Raw genomic sequence first — 17,992 nt, 5'->3', positions numbered from 1 at the left:
ATTAACAAATTGACTGTTTTCTCTAATCATTTAACTACTTCTTCATTTGCTATTTCTATTTTTTGTGTAAGTCAGTCAGTCAGCCATATTCTGAGCTTTAACAAAAAGACTAGAATTGTCAGTAAACAGTACAGCATCAGCTTGTGTTAAATAACTTGTGTAGTCATTTATGAATATCAAGAACAACAGGGATCCCAACATTAATCCTTGGGGTACTCCAGAAAAGAAGGATTTACCATCATGGACTATTTCCACTTTCTGGTATCTACCAGATAAGTACAATTTAAACCACATATGAGCAGTGCCACAGACTACAGAAAGCTGTCAGGGGGTATATGGGTATATCAGTGTCTCACACAACCGTAATGAGATTATCCTGCTTCCCCTTCCCCCTCCATTTTCCCAAAACTACCTTCCTGAATTTTCTGCACAGAGTTAGTAAATTTTATAATTTTGTGTCAGGGTGTAATAAAAATTAAGCATTATTGAAAATATTACCTAAGCTGTATTGATGAAAAATAGTGTACACAACAAATGAAACATTGTGGTAAATAAATAACAAATCATATAAAATTGATAAAAGCTTGAAAGTAAAACAAACTGTATATCTCAATATTTAATGAAACTACTGTACTTCAATATTGTCACATAGAAGAAGGTGTAATTAGATGAATGACGAACACTAACTTCACTTAATGAAGGTTTATTCAGCACTTGCACATACAAGAGCGCAGAGCGAACTGCCTCCAGCCAGAACACATACGGTGTCTATATGCAGTTACAGGATATTCCAGTACAATGATTCTTGACACTTGTGGATACTTCTAGAATGTATCGAACCATGTATAGAAATTAAAATTCAGTTCAGGTGAGTTTTGAACTCACAACCCTCCATGCAACAGTCTAGTATCATAACCACTACATCATGATGACTGTACTCACCTTCATCTGCGACATTGCTCCCTCCTGAAGAGAACAGCGTCTCAGTGTTACGTCCTACTAGTCCGGGAACAAGTCATCGGTCCTTCATACTCCCAATGCCTGATGTTCACCCCAACAGTGATCTTCTTAGAACTTCCTTTGCCGCTACGCTCTTCGTGACCTTTCCACTTGTTGCCTGTTGCTGAAGCTTCGAATTTACCTTGGGTTGCAGGATCCTTATAGGGCTTCATTCGAAGAACGTGGACCGTATCTCTGATCTTTCGTCGTCTTGTGTCAGGTTGAAATCTTCAACTTCATCCGTAACATCAGACGACTATCTTACAATCTTATAGGGTACAAAGTAGTGTCTGAAGAGCTTCTCAGAGATACCAACCTTCCGAACAGGAGTGAAGATGCAGACGAGGTCACCGGGCTGGTAGACAGCAGGGCAGTAGCTCGCGTCGTACCTTCAGCGATCATTTTTTTGAGCCTGCAGTGTGCTGAGTTGAGCTAACTGCTGAGCTTCCTCTGCTCTGGTTAACACCTGGCCGATGTCATCGTCCACATCATCAGGATGTAACAGAAAAACAGTGTCCATTGTCATAGTCGCCTCACGCCCATGCACCAGGAAAAATGGCGTAAATCCTGTGGTGTCTTGTTTGGCAGTGTTGTAGGCAAATGTCACAAGAGGTAGCACCTCATCCCAGTTTGTCTGCCCAACACTGACGAACATTGATAGCATGTAGGCCAAGGTCTTATTAAGGCATTCAGTAAGCCTGTTAGTTTGCAGATAGTAGGCAGTCGTCCTATGATAAGTAATGTTGGACTAATGGTTTATCTCTGTCACAAGATTTGATTGAAAAACTTTCCCTCGATTTGTAATTAATGACACTGGGGCACGGTGTATTAATAAAATGCCTACCATGATGAATGTGGCTACCTCGAATTCTTCGTCTGTTTTCACGGCTTTTGTAATGGCATAGCGTGTCAGATAATCAGTGCAAACAATAATCCATCTATTGCCGCTAGCAGGTGTTAGAAATCGTCTGAGGAGATCAATCCCAACACGCTGGAAAGGCGTTTCAGCTGGTGGAATTGGTATGAGTCTGCCAGGTGATTTCTGAGGAGCTGCCTTTCTCCTCTGGCACTCTTGACAGTGCTACACATAGTGACGAACACTCTAAAATAAAACGGGCCAGAAAATACTCTTGCAGATCCTATCGTATGTCTTAATAGATCCTAAACATGCGGCCTCAGGTGCGTAATGGAATTTCTGTACAACATCTAAGCACATGTTTTTAGGAATCACTGGTAGCCACCTCTTTCCAAAGTGATCAAAGTTTTTCTTGCAAAGTGATCCATTAACTACCTTAAATTGTCCTTTCACATCCTCTGGCCAATTTAAGGCAAGCATAATGGGAGATATCTTGGCGTCCTCCTTCTGCTCAGAAGAGAGATCCTGGAGTGCAGTGAGACAGTCACGATCTTCACCAAAGTCTTGATGGTTTTGCACAGGGTTTCTAGAGAGACAGTCGGCATCTTGATGTTTTCTTCCACTTTTGTACACTATGGTAATGTCATACTCTTGAAGATGTAGTGCCCACCTTACGAGTCGTCCTGTTGCATCCTTAAGACCTGTCAGGCAACAAAGTGAATGATGGACTGTAACAACTGTGAATGGCCTTCCATAGAGATACTGTCAAAATTTGCACATGGCCCAGATCACTGCAAGACATTCTCTTTCTGTAGTTGAGTAGTTTCTCTCGGCTTTTGTAAGTGTCGTAGAAGACAGGCTATAACCTTCTCTTTTCCATGTAAGTGTCGTAGAAGACAGGCTATAACCTTCTCTTTTCCATCTGTAATTTGCACCAGAACAGCACCGATCCCATACCCACTGGCATCTGTGTGTAGTTCTGTACGTGGTCTCTCATCATACAGACTAAGTACATGGAAAGTTGTCAGAGCTTTTCGCTGCACATCGAAAGAATCTTGTTGAGCACTGTCCCAGATAAATTTAGCATCGGCTTTTAACTACTCTTGGAGTGACGTGTCTTTGATAAAACAATTGTAATAAGAACATAATCCGAGGAATCTTCTCACATCTGTAATACTTTTAGGAACAGGGAATTTTGTTATAGGCCTCACCTTCTCTGGATCTGGCCGCACACCTTTGTTTGACACAAGGTGTCCGAGTATTTTGATTTATTTTGCTCCAAAGAGACACTTTCTTGGATTAAGTTACAGACCGCTTTGTTGGAGACAGTTAAGAACTGCCCTCAGTCTTTTTATATATTCATCAAATGTCTCTGATAACACTATAATGTCATCTACATAACAAACACACATCGTCCACTTCAGGTGACTTGGAAGATTATTTATCAACCGTTCAAAAGTTGCTGGCGCATTACACAAACCAGTGTTACCGTAAAGTTATACAGGCCCTCAGGGGTGATGAACACAGTTTTCCCACGGTCAGCTTCATCTACTTCGATTTTCCAGTATCCTGAGTACATGCCCATGGTTGAGAAAAACTTAGCCCCCTTCAAAGACTGTAGTGTTTCGTCAATCCATGGAAGAGGATAAATGTCCTTTTTAGTTACCTTCTTAAGCTTCCTGTAATCAACACAAAAGCGCCAACTGCCATCCCTCTTCTTGACAAGAACCAGTGGTGACAATCAAGGGCTCTACGAAGGCTGAATGATGTCATTCTTCATCATTTTCTCTACCTTTTCGTGAATTATTTGACGTTATGTTGCTGACACACAGTATGCTCTCTGGCTTATTGGTTGATGGTCTCCAGTGCTAATCCGGTGCTTTACCATCGATTCGTCTAATTTGCAATTAACCTGTGTATTGAAGCATTCAGAGAACTCTTGAAGAATGGCAAGCAGCTTCTTCTGTTGTTGCTTAGTGAGATCTGGTGATAGTTGAGTTAGAAGATCTTGTCTCATGGTGGTAGCACTAATTTTTACCACAGTCTCGGCATGGGAGGTTTCTATTATGCTCAGCTGTTCTACAATTAACAGCTCATCATTTGCTATGCACATGCATCTTGGAAGGATCTGCGGTTAACTATCCACAATTCACCGAATCCATTCTTAAATGAGACAACAGAGGCTGGGATGACCAAGTAATTCTTCAGTGGTATGCTTCTCTTACATTCCACTATAAGAGCCATGGGTTGATGCATGGCATGACACATGACAGTTACCTTCCTAGCGCTGACTGCAAGAATGATCACTTCATCCAGCACACAGTCTCCACACACTCGGATGCGCATCTTCCTGTCCACAGTAGCTCATTTCATGTAGCATAATCTTCGAACAGCCACAATCTGTAATTGCCTGAGAAGCTTTCAAAGAGTCCCATCCGAGAATGACATCATAACTATACTCTTGTAAGACAATGAATTCTAAGGGCTGTGTATGGCCACTTATACCCACACGAATGGTACATCTTCCTGTAGGTTTTACGTATTTCCCATTAGCAACCTTCAGCAGAGATGTTTTGTTGTTGACGAATACAGTTTCTGCAACTGGTGATGGTCCTCCGAAATGACTGAATTTGATGCTCCAGAGTCCACAACAGCTTGGGCTGGTAGACCATCCATGAGGATATCGACATAGTTTCCTATCAATTTTTGTAGTGATCGACGGCGGAGAATTTTTCTCTTCGGTGGCCGCACCTCCAAGGAAGGTCACACCTTTTAGTTTACCAGGTTGCAGCAGCTAGGTGATCGGCTGGAGCTTCTAAACGGCGATGGAGACCTTGATCGGCATGTTGGGAAGTGTCCTCTCCAGCAGCTCGGTTGCAGCAATGGTGACCTACGTCATCCTGCATGCACATCTTCGTCGTCCCAGAGTTGACGTCGGCTAAGATCAGTCTGCTGTCTTCTGGTGCAGGTATCATCAAATATCCACCGCCTTTCTCGACAACAGTGCACTACATGTCCCGGACATCCGCAGTGGAAACATACTGGTTGGTTATCCTGGGTCCTCCAGATGTCAGTCTTCCTTGGTGCCCAAACAGGATCTTCTTGCGGCATTGTAGGAACGTATCTTTTCCTGGCTCTTTACTTTTTCACCATTTTAAAGGGAAATGAAGGACGAGAGGTTATGTTCAATGTCTGTTCTACTTCCTCACTTATGACCTCTTGAAGTGTCTCAGTTTTCTGCTCACCGTGCAATCCAAGTGCCTTCTGAAATTCCTCTCTCATTATCTGACGAAGAACACTTGTAAAATCACTTTCTTCCTCCATCACAGACATCGATACAACGTTTGGAAGCCATTCAAACTTCTTGCATGTGATTCTTTTTTGATGCATTGTCTCAATATACTGGCACTATTTTATGAAGTCGTCTGCTGTCGAAATCTCCTTCAGGAGTAGGGCTTGATACATGTCCTCAACAACACCGTTCATGAGATGTGCAACCTTATCTTCCTCCTTCATTCTAGGATCCACTATTTTACACAGCTCCAGGACATCTTGAATGTAGGATGCTGTAGTTTCGCCTGGACGCTGTGTCCTGCACTTTAATTTATCTTCAGCCTTGCACTTCTGTCGTCGTGTGTCGCTGAAATACTTGCGCAGTTCTGCCTGAAATACTTCCCAGCCTGTGAATTTCTTTTCGTTGTTCTCATACCATTGGCTGGCAGTGCCCTCCAAGTAGAAAAATATGTTAGCCAAACACACGGTGTCATCCCATTTGCTAAATTTCGCTATATTCTCATATACCTTCAGCCACTTGTTTGGATCTTGGCCATAATTACCAGAGAACCCGGAAGGATGTGTCATGTGGTGGCACACAATTGCTGTCATTGTATAGTCCTCTTCTTCTTCTGTCTCCAATAGATTGCGATCCGTTGAATATAGCTCGAACTCTGGTTTCTCGCCACCTGAATGGTGGCTCTGTCATGGCCTGATGGGAGCCACTGTGCTGTTGATAATGTGTGCTATCACAAGTTCCAATACCCAGCACCCCCACCAGAATAATGTCACATAGAAGAAGGTGTAATTAGATGAATGACGAACACTAACTTCACTTAACGAAGGTTTATTCGGCACTTGCACATACAAGAGCGCAGAGCGAACTGCCTCTGGCCAGAACACATACGGTATATATACAGTTACAGAACATTCCAGTACAATGATTCTTGATATTTGTTGGATACTTCTAGAATGTACTTGAACTGTGGATTGAAATTAAAATTTTACAGTGCAGGTGACTTTTGAACTCACAACCCTCCATGCAACAGTCTAGTATCATAACCACCACACCACGGTGACTGTGCTATTCAGCTTCTTCTGCCCAATATATAAAGGTATAGATAATAAAGAATAAATTTTACCAGTCCCTCAAATTATTAATAGTGCGCAAGTTGTTATTAAGAAATAAAAGTGTTAGAATTAAAGTTGAGAAAAATAAGCCGTTTCTTTATTATGATTTTAATTTGCATATCCTGGCTTTAAGCAAGCCATGATTTCTTCAACATATTACTCTTGGACTTGGAGAGTACTTGAGAAGCATACCCCATCACCTTTTCAGCAATTTTTTGGATTTGCATTAGAAGTGCATCTACCCATAATTACCAATATCTGTGTGAAGTCTCAGCATTTTCATCATACAGTGCTATAAATGCATAAATTACAATTACTTTATGATTGACAGATTGCAGTTATGGCGTGCAGTGTTGCTAGTTTGCAGCAAGCCATGCTTCATAAAGTATGGCACCTACCTACAAAACAGACAACACAGTGAGCACATGGCACGCAAGAAAGAACTGCAGTTGGGTGGTAGGTAATCCCTACCACTAGACTCACTCAATTGTCAGTTACAAAGTAATTTTAATCGGGCTATATTACTAGATCTGCATCAGACTTTGTCAAGATTATATACATATGAGTTATTTACAATTTTTCATGTATATATAAAGAAAAAACATTCATTAACAGTATTATTTCGTCCATTCACTTTGTTCACTGTTTCCTTCTGAATGGTCCTTGTAGCAGGGACTGTACTTCTCGAGGCAATGAATTGAACATTTTCAAAGCAAGCATTGGAAAACTATCTTTGGTTCCAGAGAGTCAATATCTTTGTATATCAGTGTTCCTATTGTTGTGGTTGTCATAATAAGGTATGTCTTGCCTCATGATGAAAACCCCTTCATTTTCTTTTACACTGATGAGACATGAAAACACATCCTGGCTTAAGATTGTCATTATTCCTAACCAGGTGAATATAGTCTTGCAGTGCTCCTGTCTTGTGCTTGGTCATGTGATTCTGGTTGATTTCTTTTGTAGCGTTAATACATTCTTGCAATGTGTGTCCCCATAACAATAGGCTATAATTTATATGGCTATGAAATAGTGCACGATACATTGTAAATGTGTCCAGATTAACTCAATGTTGTCTAAACAGAAAAGACACATTGTCCATTTGAGGTGTCAAAGTAAGTTATCCATCATACGTTTGAAGGTTGCTGGTGCATTACATAGTCATGTGCTAGCTTCCTCCTTCACATGGACCACAGGAGAGGACTAAGGACTCTCTGAAGGTTCTAGATGTCATTTTGCAGTGTCTTCTCCACTTCCTCCCAGTTTATCAATCATTAACCTGGTGACACACTATATGAGGATAATTGTTGGATGATCCCCAGTGTTGATATGGTGTTTTACCATGGATCACTTAGTCCATCATTTGTCCACTCCCGACCTGAAAGCATTTGCAAATTGGGTACGACGACTGAGACTCATCGACATTGTTTCTCAGTCATGCCAGATCCTATTGGCAGTTCAGTAGTAGCTTTCTCCCATGCAGAGTGGTAGCAGAGCATGAGTTTTTGTTGATGGTATAAAGGTGCTCTTTCTGGACTGTATGGGTGTCCCTACACACATTCCTTTAGGGGTGAGTCATGATTGCATGTGACAGTTGGTGATTCAAAGTTCTCCTTGACTACCCACAATGGTTTTAATTGTACTACCATGTGCATGCATGTGACAGTTGGTGATTCAAAGTTCTCCTTGACTACCCACAATGGTTTTAATTGTACTACCATGTGCATTTCTTTTGTGAACTTGTGTGCCTTTTTGCAATAGACAAAAGCTTCACAGCTTAACTGAACGTCTACATTGGTGGCTGGAACTCATCTCGTTGATAATGGCAGACTGATATCTTCTACAGCAAACAACCCTCCCCACCCCAGAAAAATCTCTTTTATTTTTGTTTCCTGAAATAGCTGATGACAGCCTAGAGCTCTGATCTTCGACAGTCTGTGACTGTGATGCGTGCGGGAAATCCCATCCAATAATAACAGTATGACTATATTCTGATAAAACAATGAATCTGAAGGACTGTGTTCTGTCATTGATAGTTAATCTTAAAGTATATGTTCTGATCAGGTGGATATGTTCCAATTGCTTTTCTATCACGGGGGGGGGGGGGGGGGGGGGGATCAGAGTTTAATGTCTCGTCGACTGTGAGCTCATTAGAGACAGAGCAGAAGTTTGGATGATACAATGATATCAGCTGTGCCCTATCAAGGAATAGTCCTGGCATTTGCCTGGAGCAATTTAGTGAAATCACAGACAACTGCACCACCTCACTTGTATCACACCTCAGCCTTCTTTAGCTTGCTATGATAAGCATTCAACATTACAGAAAAGGGGATCCCTGAGACCACTACTGTCTGGACAGGTTGGCCAGCAATGATTTCATGACTTCTTGGTAACTGGTCCACTGAGGATTTTCATCTGTGGCAGTATCACCTCCATAGATGATTGAATTCAGCAACTAGGTGAGTGGCTGGTACCTTTGTAAGGTGAGGGGGAAAGGCTGCAGGATCTTTGGGAGTGATTTCATCCAGAGTTAGTCAATAGGCTTCATCCCACAGGTCAACTATAATCATCTGCAGTTGACTGTTGTGAAGAAGATTGGTTTGAAAGTTGACATCTGGCTGTGTAGTAGTCATTGAAAACTCTTCTTATTTCGCTGTAGTAGCATACATCATGCTCAGGACATCCGCAGTGGAAATATACTGTTGTGTTGGCCTATGTCCTCCAAATATCTGTTTTTCTGCATGGCATTATACTTGGTGGACGAGTTGGCCGTACCTGCATTGGTCGGATGCTGGGTTGTTGTTTGACGGCTGTGGCATATATCAACAGCCATGTCCATTCTTCCTGACGCATTCAACTGGTAGTGGAGGTTGGTGCTCAAGATCGATACACTCTTTCTTCAACATTCTTTATTGTCTGCTGGTGTATGAAGTCACCATTCATGGCTGTTCTCTCTTGCTTACTCGGTCCAACTGTTGTGGCTACCATAAATAGCTGGCATACAAGATAGTTGAGGTCGTGATGGTCTCTCACAATTGTGATAGAGACCATATTCAGGAGTCAGTCATACCCGTATCATCTGACCCTTTCTTGTTGCTAGCTTGCACCACTCGATGAATTCCTCGGCTGTTGTGGCATCATTTACCAGAACAGCTTGGTACTTTGTCTTCAGCAACATCTTTCATGAAGTATGACATTTTATCAGCTTCTGTCATATTCAAATTCACAATGTGGCATAGAGCCACAGGACTACATCATTTCTCCATAACATTGGGCCCTGTTCTTCAAAAAGAAGACTTATTGCTGATTGTCACCACATGTTTTCTTCAGTTCGGAGTGGAATTTATCACAGCTAATGAGCTTATTTTCATTGCTCTTGAATCACTGCTGAGCCACACTGACCAAGTTCACATTTGTTAAATACATCATGTCATCCTGTCTCTTGTACTTGATGACTCAATTGAGTCCTTTCAGCCATCTAGTCAGGCCCTGACTAGCGTCCCTGGAAAACACTGGCAGCTGCCTAATGTGCAGCTGACTTACTGTTCTGTTGGAATCCTTTGGTCTCCTGAATATACAGACCATGTGAGTGATGTACTGCTTGTACTTGTCAATGTAGGTGACAGCTCTTATGTTGTCTAATTGGAGCCACGGTGATGTAGACAATGTGAAGTACCTGGTGTCTCCACCAAACAATGTCATGTCATAAGCAGAAGAAACTACACATCCAAAAGCAGGGTCATCAGTGAAGTACGACAATTAGCACTGAAAGCACATTTATTATTAACACCAGTGTACAGTCAGAACAGAACTGGACATTTCAAGGAGAATGCAGCTAGTCATACAACATCAAATATTTCAGAATATACAAAAATATGAAAATTCAAGAAACTTCCAGAAATGATAAAAACTAAATGACAATGTGGTTGGGCAGGTTTGAACGAGTGACCCGCAGCCCGCCAGCCAGTGACACTAACTGCTATCCCCCACTTCATGCAGCACAGCTTGTCAAAATATTTTTTTGCCAAATCTGATACTTTATCTTTCTTGCAGCAATTTGTTAGCACAGTCCAGTTTTATTAATACATTAGACCACATCTCTAAAAGGGACACAAATTTGCAATTGATTTCCTTGAAAAGGGTCATAGCACCTGTCACTCTTTTAATAGTCCATGTATCTGTCTATTGGTCATATCCTGTAACACTTTCCGTAGAGGTTCTAAGTTCCTCTGAAGAGCTTTCACAGTTTCATTCCTAGAAAACCATCCTGTATCAGAATGTCTCTTCAGAGTTGTTTTAAGAAAATCATGTAAAGTCTCCTATCTCAAAGAAGAGCTGCTGAAGTTGTTGAAGAACTGCTTCACTTTTCCAAAAAAGTGATCATTATATCAGACAGTTCTGCAACATGTGCACCAACAAGAGTTAGACTGTGCGCTGAACAAAGCACAAATTTAATAAGGTCATTATATTGCACATACATACTTGGACCTCTTCGCATTTTCCTGTCAGTGTTTGTGTGGTTATTGAAGCCCTGACCATGGCATTTCTGAATGTCAAACCCACCACTGCTTAACTTTTGCAGTATTTTTTTCCATTTACCTGATGAATTATGATGAAGTCAACAAAATGGGTTAAATGTTTAGCTCAGTGATTAGCAAAGCAACTTAACACTTTTGATGCTTTAGTGTTCATCAGAATTTCATATGAGCTAGAGCAAGAACAAAATGCCTAATACATATGTAAAGCCTATTTCCAATGGTTTTAAGTTAACAGACCCTTGAGCAAAGCAGCTGACAACCAGTGGAAGACAATGTGTGTGTATATGAGGGTTCAGTTCAGACTACCAGAGTATGCCTATCTATAGGCACAGTCACTAACAACTTCATAATATGATTAATCAGCCACAAAAGGCTTAGTCTTGAATTCTTTTTTATTTACATTACAGGTCATACCAACTTAAACCAGGAACAACAAAAGTATTGGCTGGACTGGCAAGTAAATCAAATATCGCCCCACCTTTTTTATTTGCTTCCTCCACCATTGTATCTCATTCCAGTCCTCAGTCAGTAGAAATCTCCCAAAATCTGAAGCCTTAGGTCAAACAGCATAGCTGCTTCAGCACCTACTCATTTATCTTTGATGTCCTACAATACCGTAGCAAAAAAGTATTTCTGCACATGTACAAGTTGTGTAAATGGATCTGTGTGAACCAAGTGCTGTTGCCACATAAAACACATTAGCAATAGATGTCTGTTCAGTAACAGTCACTTCTTTATGATGCTACTAGAATGAAATGACACTGGGACAGTTGCATGCATTTGTCTTTTTGGCTGAAAATTGGAATATAAGAGGCATGAAAACTCTTGTACTTCTCCTGGTTAATCCTTAGTGGAAGCCTTTCCTCCTCCTCCTCCTCCTCCTCCTCCTCCTCCTCTTCCTCTGGCTTCTTCTTCTTCATCTTCTTCTTCCTCCAGTCAGTCCTTGCATCCTCTGTGTGTCTGAGACATTAACTGGGGTCTATCTCACCAGACCGTTGGTACAGTCCTGGTGCCCCTAACCTATCTACCATCCAGCTCAGCAGTACACTTGTCTACATGTACATTTATACTCTGCAAACCACCATGAGGTGCATGGCAGAGGGTACCACCTATTAGGGCTTCTTCCTTTTCCATTCACGTATGGAGCACAGGAGAAATCATAGTCTGATTGCCTCTGTGCATGCAGTAATTATTCTAACCTCATCCTCAGGATTCCTATGGGAGCAATACTTACGGGGTTGTGGTATATTCCTAGAGTAATCATTAAAAGCCTGTACTTGAAACTTTGTTAATAGACTTACTCAGAATAGTTTATGTCTGTCTTCAGGGAGTCTACTAATTAGTTCCTTCAGTATCCCTGTGGCACTCTCCTAAGTATTAACCAAACCTGTGACCATTCATGCTGCCCTTCTCTGTATATGTTCAACATCCCCTGTTAGTCATATCTGGTAAGGATCCTACACACTTGAGCAATATTCTAGAACCAGTCACAAGAGTGATTTGTAAGCAATTTCTGACTGATTGCACTTCCCCAGTATTCTACCAATAAATTGAAGTCTACCACCTGCTTTATCCAAGACTGAACCTATGTGATCATTCCATTTCATATCCCCACAAAATGTTACACCCAGGTATTTGTATGAGTTGGGCAATTCCAACAGTCACTTATTGATATCATATTCATAGGATACTACATTTCTTCATTTTGTGAAGTGCAAAATCTTACATTTCTGAACATTTAGAGAATGTTGCCAATCTCTGCACCATATTGAAATCTTATCAAGATCTTACTGAATATTACACAGCTTCTCTCAGATAGTAGTTCATTATAGATAGCTTCATCACCTGCAGAAAGCTTGATTTTATTGTTAATACTATCTGCAAGGTCATTAATGTACAACATGAACAGAAATGATCCCAACACACTTCCCTGGGGTACACCTGAAGTTACTTCTACATCTGACAATGACTCTCCATCTAAGATAACATGCTATGTCCTCCCTACCAAAAAGTTCTCAGTGCACTCACAAATTTCACTTGATACCCCATATGATTATACAAGTGTAGGTGCAGTATTGAATAAAATGCTTTTCGGAAATCAATAAATAATGCATCTACTGGGTTGCCTTGATTCAAAGCCTCCAATACGTCATGTGAGAAAAGTACAAGTTGGGTTTCACATGATTGATGTTTTCAGAACCCATGCTGGTTGGTATTGAGAATGTCATTCTGTTCAAGATACCTGATTATATTTGAGCTCAGAATATGTTCTAAGATTCTACAACAAATCTATGTCAAGGATATTGGACGGTAGTTTTGTGGATCACTTCTACTACCCTTCTTGTAGACAGGTGTGACCTGTGCCTTTTTGCTGGAATTGAGCACGGTTTTTTGTTCGCGGGATCTATGATAGATTATGGTTAGAAGAGGGGCTAACTCAGCCACAAATTCAGTACAGAATCTGACAGGGATTCCACCAGGGCCTGGAGCTTTGTTCAGTTTTAATGATTTCAGCTGTTTCTCAACACCACTCACACTAATACTGATTTTATTCATCTTTTCAGTGGTATGAGGATTAAATTGGGGCAATTCTTCTGGGTTTTCTTTTGTAAAGGAACATTTGAAAATGGAGTTGAGCTTTTCAGCATTTGCTCTGCTATTCTCAATTTCAGCTCCTCTCATTAGCTAGCAACTGGGCACTAACTTTGGTGCCAATAACAGCCTTTACATATAACCAGAATTTCTTTGGATTTTGTGAAATGTCATTTGACAATATTCTGCTAGGGTAGTCATTTAAGGCATAGCACATTGTTCTCTTCACAGCCAAATGCATTTCATTCAGCATCTCTCTAGAGATAGCCCTATATTTTGCTTTACACCTATTATGCAGTAATCTCTGTTTCTTTAGAAGTTTCTTTACAGTGACTGTATACCATGGAGTTTCCCTACCATTATGAACTTTTCTACTGGGTACATATCTATCCAGTGCATGGTCAACTATGGTTCAAATGGCTCTGAGCACTATGGGACTTAACATCTTAGGTCATCAGTCCCCTAGAACTTAGAACTACTTAAACCTAACTAACCTAAGGACATCACACACATCCATACCCGAGGCAGGGTTCGAACCTGCGACTGTAGCAGTCCCGCAGTTCTGGACTGCAGCGCCTAGAACCGCATGGCCACCGTGGCCGGCACATGGTCAGCTATTTTTTATATTTTAGCCACAGTTCCTCTACATGCTTCTGACCTGTTCTGTAAGTTTCAAGTTCCTCATTGAGATACGACGCAACTGACTTTATTGAACATATATATCTTTCTGCTAGCTTTAGTTGTCTTCATACTTTGGTAATCAATGTTGCCATAATCGTGTCATGATGACTTATACCAGTTTCAATGTGCACATCGTCAAAGAGGCCAGGTCTATTTTTTTCATTAGATCCAATACATTTCCATCATGAGTGGGGTTCCTAATTATCTGTTATAGACATTTTTCAGAGAAGGCATTTAGCAAAGTTTCACTGGGTGTAATATCACATGCACCACTAACAAAACTTTAATTTGCCCCATTAATTGCTGGATGGTTAAAGTCTCCACCAATGATTACAGTATGATTGTGGAACATGTGTACAATTGAACTGAGGTTTCCTCTGAAATTTTCTCTTATATTGGGAGATGAGTCTGGTGGGCAATAGAAGGATCCAATTATCAATTTAAGCCCACCCCTAATACGAAGTCTTGCCCAAACAATCTCTCATGCAGCTTCAGTCTATGTATTGGTGGATTTGAGTTTCTTGTCTACTGTGACAAATACACCACCACCATTTCCCATTTGCCTATCCTTTTGATATACACTTAAATTTTGCCCAAAAACCTCACTGCTATCAATTTTAGGTTTCAACCAGCTTTCTGTACATAGTATTATGAGAGCTTCACTGCTTTTAATGAGTCCTTCAAACTCTGGCACTTTGTTGTGAATGCTTTGACAGTTTACCACTAGGATTTTAATACTCTAACCTGTGGGCAGCATTTCTTTTGATCTTACACTGACCCTTCTGTGCTTCCTACAGCTATCGTTATCTGGACTGGATGGAGAGTCACCTAATCTAAAAAACGCTTTTGTACACCCCACACACAGTCAGCTACCTGAATAGCAGCCTGTGATGTATAGTGGGCACCTTATCTGTTTAGGGGGACCCTACTGTTATCAATCCTATGGCATAAGTCCAGGAAATCGTAGCCCAGCTTGTCACAGAACCATCAAAGTCTCTGGTTCAGTCCTTCCACTCGACTCATGACCAAAGGTTCACAATCAGTTCTGGCGATAATGCTGCAAATTGTGAGCTCGGTCTTCTCAACCTTCTCTGCCACTTGCTGAAATGATCCAAGGATGACCTCAGAGCCTAGACGACGGGTATCGTTTGTTCCAATGTGTGCCACAATCTACAGTTGGTTGCACTCTGTTTCCTCAGTGGCTGCCGGAATAGCCTCTTCAACACATTGAATGAGGCCCCGAGGCATACGCACTGAGGGCACCTGTAGTCATTTCCTGTTCCTTGCTGCCATTCCCCTAAGGAGTGCCACCATTCACCATAAGTTTGAACTGCTTGTAATTAATAGACCCTTACCCTTTTGTTTTTGCCTCCTCTTGGCACCAGACAAAACATGTTTCCCCAAAACAGGTGAAGTGTGTTTCACTGGCTCAGTTTCGGTGAAAGATAGCACCTCAAAGTTGTTGGTTAGGGGGAGTGGTACAACACCCTGAGTCCTCCCTCACCCCCGTTCACCTTGTGCAGGATGCTTAGATCTACCATTGACATGCGATTTTCAGTCACGTGGATGAGTAATGACAGATCATGTACTTTCTGCAGAAGAGGCAGGATCCACAACAGGATATAGTACTTGAGATACCTCTGATACAGGCATCACAGGTACACGACTCTCAGGAACTCTTCCCAAACATTGGTTTGCTGCAGCTGCCAATCATTTGACAATAGCCAGGGCCATTTCCAGCTGCTTAGGAACATCAAACAATTCATTGCATATTTGAGAACAGCATTCACAGTGGGGCTGCATTTCAGCTGGTGCAATGTATCGCAAGGAAGTGAACAAATAGCTTTAAATTAAACCTGCTGGTTATCTTTTAATCTGCTGAGCTAAAAAGTTTCTAATTCACTATAATAATTGAAGCAGGTACACAAGACGAGATTTCCATTAAAGCGACACAAAAACCTGTTGTAAAAATTACTATTTCCCTAAAACGTTTTGATGTCAATTTTAGTTGTTAGCAAATTGTTTGTCCACTGTTAAACCCAGTGTGCTATACTGGTTTTGTGCTATCCTGGTCCTGGGTTTATAGCACATATTTCTTCTCTTTCAATTAAAGAATTTTTGAAAATTGCAAAAGCCAAATACTGGAATTATTGTCTAAATTGTATGTATTCAGCCCTGGTCTAGATGTTGTGGTTTAGCATCTGCAGTGGTGTAATTTGATACAAACGTTTTATTTAACACTAAAAACAAGTTTTGAGCATGTGCACCTACAAACATAACTCACAGGAATTAAATGGAAGTCAAAATATAAAGCATCTACTACTGCACTTTACCAGAAACATGCCATGCATGGTTTTATGCATGAATGGTCATGAGTGAGCAGGACCTAAAATATAACATGTATGGAGTCACTGCAGGTCCAACAACAATAGCAATAATAGACAAAAGAATACATATAACCACAAACCCACACACAAAACTGTTTGCAGTTCTGCTACGTGCTCTGATGCTAGGGCATTGAGTGGCTGCAGCAGCTGGTTGGAGGGCAGTATAGACACTACCATAAAGGAGATCAAGTGAACATATCTGAGCAAAAAGTACTATTTGTAGCAGTGGAAGATGAGAAACTGGTGAAAATGATTTCAAAATTCCCATGCATTTATGATGTATCCTCCCAACACTAGGGCCAAACTGAAGGATAATGCCTGGGGAAAAAACAGCAGAATTTGTGGAGAGAAGAGGTATGTGCTATATATTTTCAGTTTGTTCATATTGTTTATTTTAAGGCAAATAATGCATATTACAATAAACAAAAATAAGTTTATTTTTAGCATTTATTGTTTGTTTACAATAATAGTAATAATAATAATTACAAAGAACGAATGTCAAAATCTGATGTGTATTATACAAGTGTAACTTATATGAATGTTTAAGAAAACAGTAACATTAGCAAGTCTGAAGCCTATTTAGTACTGTTAATGTAATTACTTTCCCAAAATGTTACCCCCACACTTGCACAGCTTTTGAAGTATTCAATAAATGGGTTTCACACAGAAAATCCATCAGCACGTGCATAAGTTCTCACTTTATGTTGTTCATGAGCACTATTGTCTTACTGAAGATTTACAGTCGCCTTGTCATGTTTTTTCTTGATGCAGTAGACCTGCTATGCACTGCCACTAACTGTACTGTGAGCTTTGTTTCCATCTGCAGAGGCATCAAGAATCATAAGAGAGCTCACATCTACACCAACTCACTACAAAACGACATAAATGAAAACTCTACTGCATTTGGTTATTCTCGTATTCAATATTTACAGTGTGTGGTCACAAATCTCCCATTACTCATAACATAGCTGAAGTGAACCTCAGAACAGCACCTGAGAGCACAACATTTCTCCACAGTTTCTATCAACTGTTGCAGGTATTTACATTGTCAGCAGAGGTGCTTCATTTGTGTCTTCCAAATCACTGCCAAGCCATGATGGCAAAGTATAAACATCACCCCTAGAGCAGGCAGGCAGTCCTGACAGCATCGTGCCTTGCCAACGTCCGCTGCTCACGCTTCTCACATCACCTAAGCACAAACCAAAATTGAAGTGCTCACACCAGAGATTCTCTACATGCTAACTAGCTAAACAATATTTTTAGATGAACATCTTGCATATGATTGGGCAGAAGAGGTGGAACAACCTGTTATGTCACAGATCCTTCCACTAAGATGAATGATGTCACGTAAAATAAAGTATTTAACTAATTCTGATCTCTCTATTAATTTTCATCTTTTAATAAATTATTATTCTAACTAAAATGAATGTCTTGTCAGACCAAATTTGGTGTTCTTTATATATACAGCAGATCATGTATTATCATACATCTTAATTACTTGATTTACCAAGGGTAAGTATCATTGCTTATTTTTTTTC

The sequence above is a fragment of the Schistocerca serialis genome, chromosome 1 (assembly GCF_023864345.2).
Source record: "Schistocerca serialis cubense isolate TAMUIC-IGC-003099 chromosome 1, iqSchSeri2.2, whole genome shotgun sequence".
In the NCBI taxonomy this organism is placed as follows: Eukaryota; Metazoa; Arthropoda; class Insecta; order Orthoptera; family Acrididae; genus Schistocerca; species Schistocerca serialis.
This window is presented reverse-complemented; position numbering follows the sequence as displayed.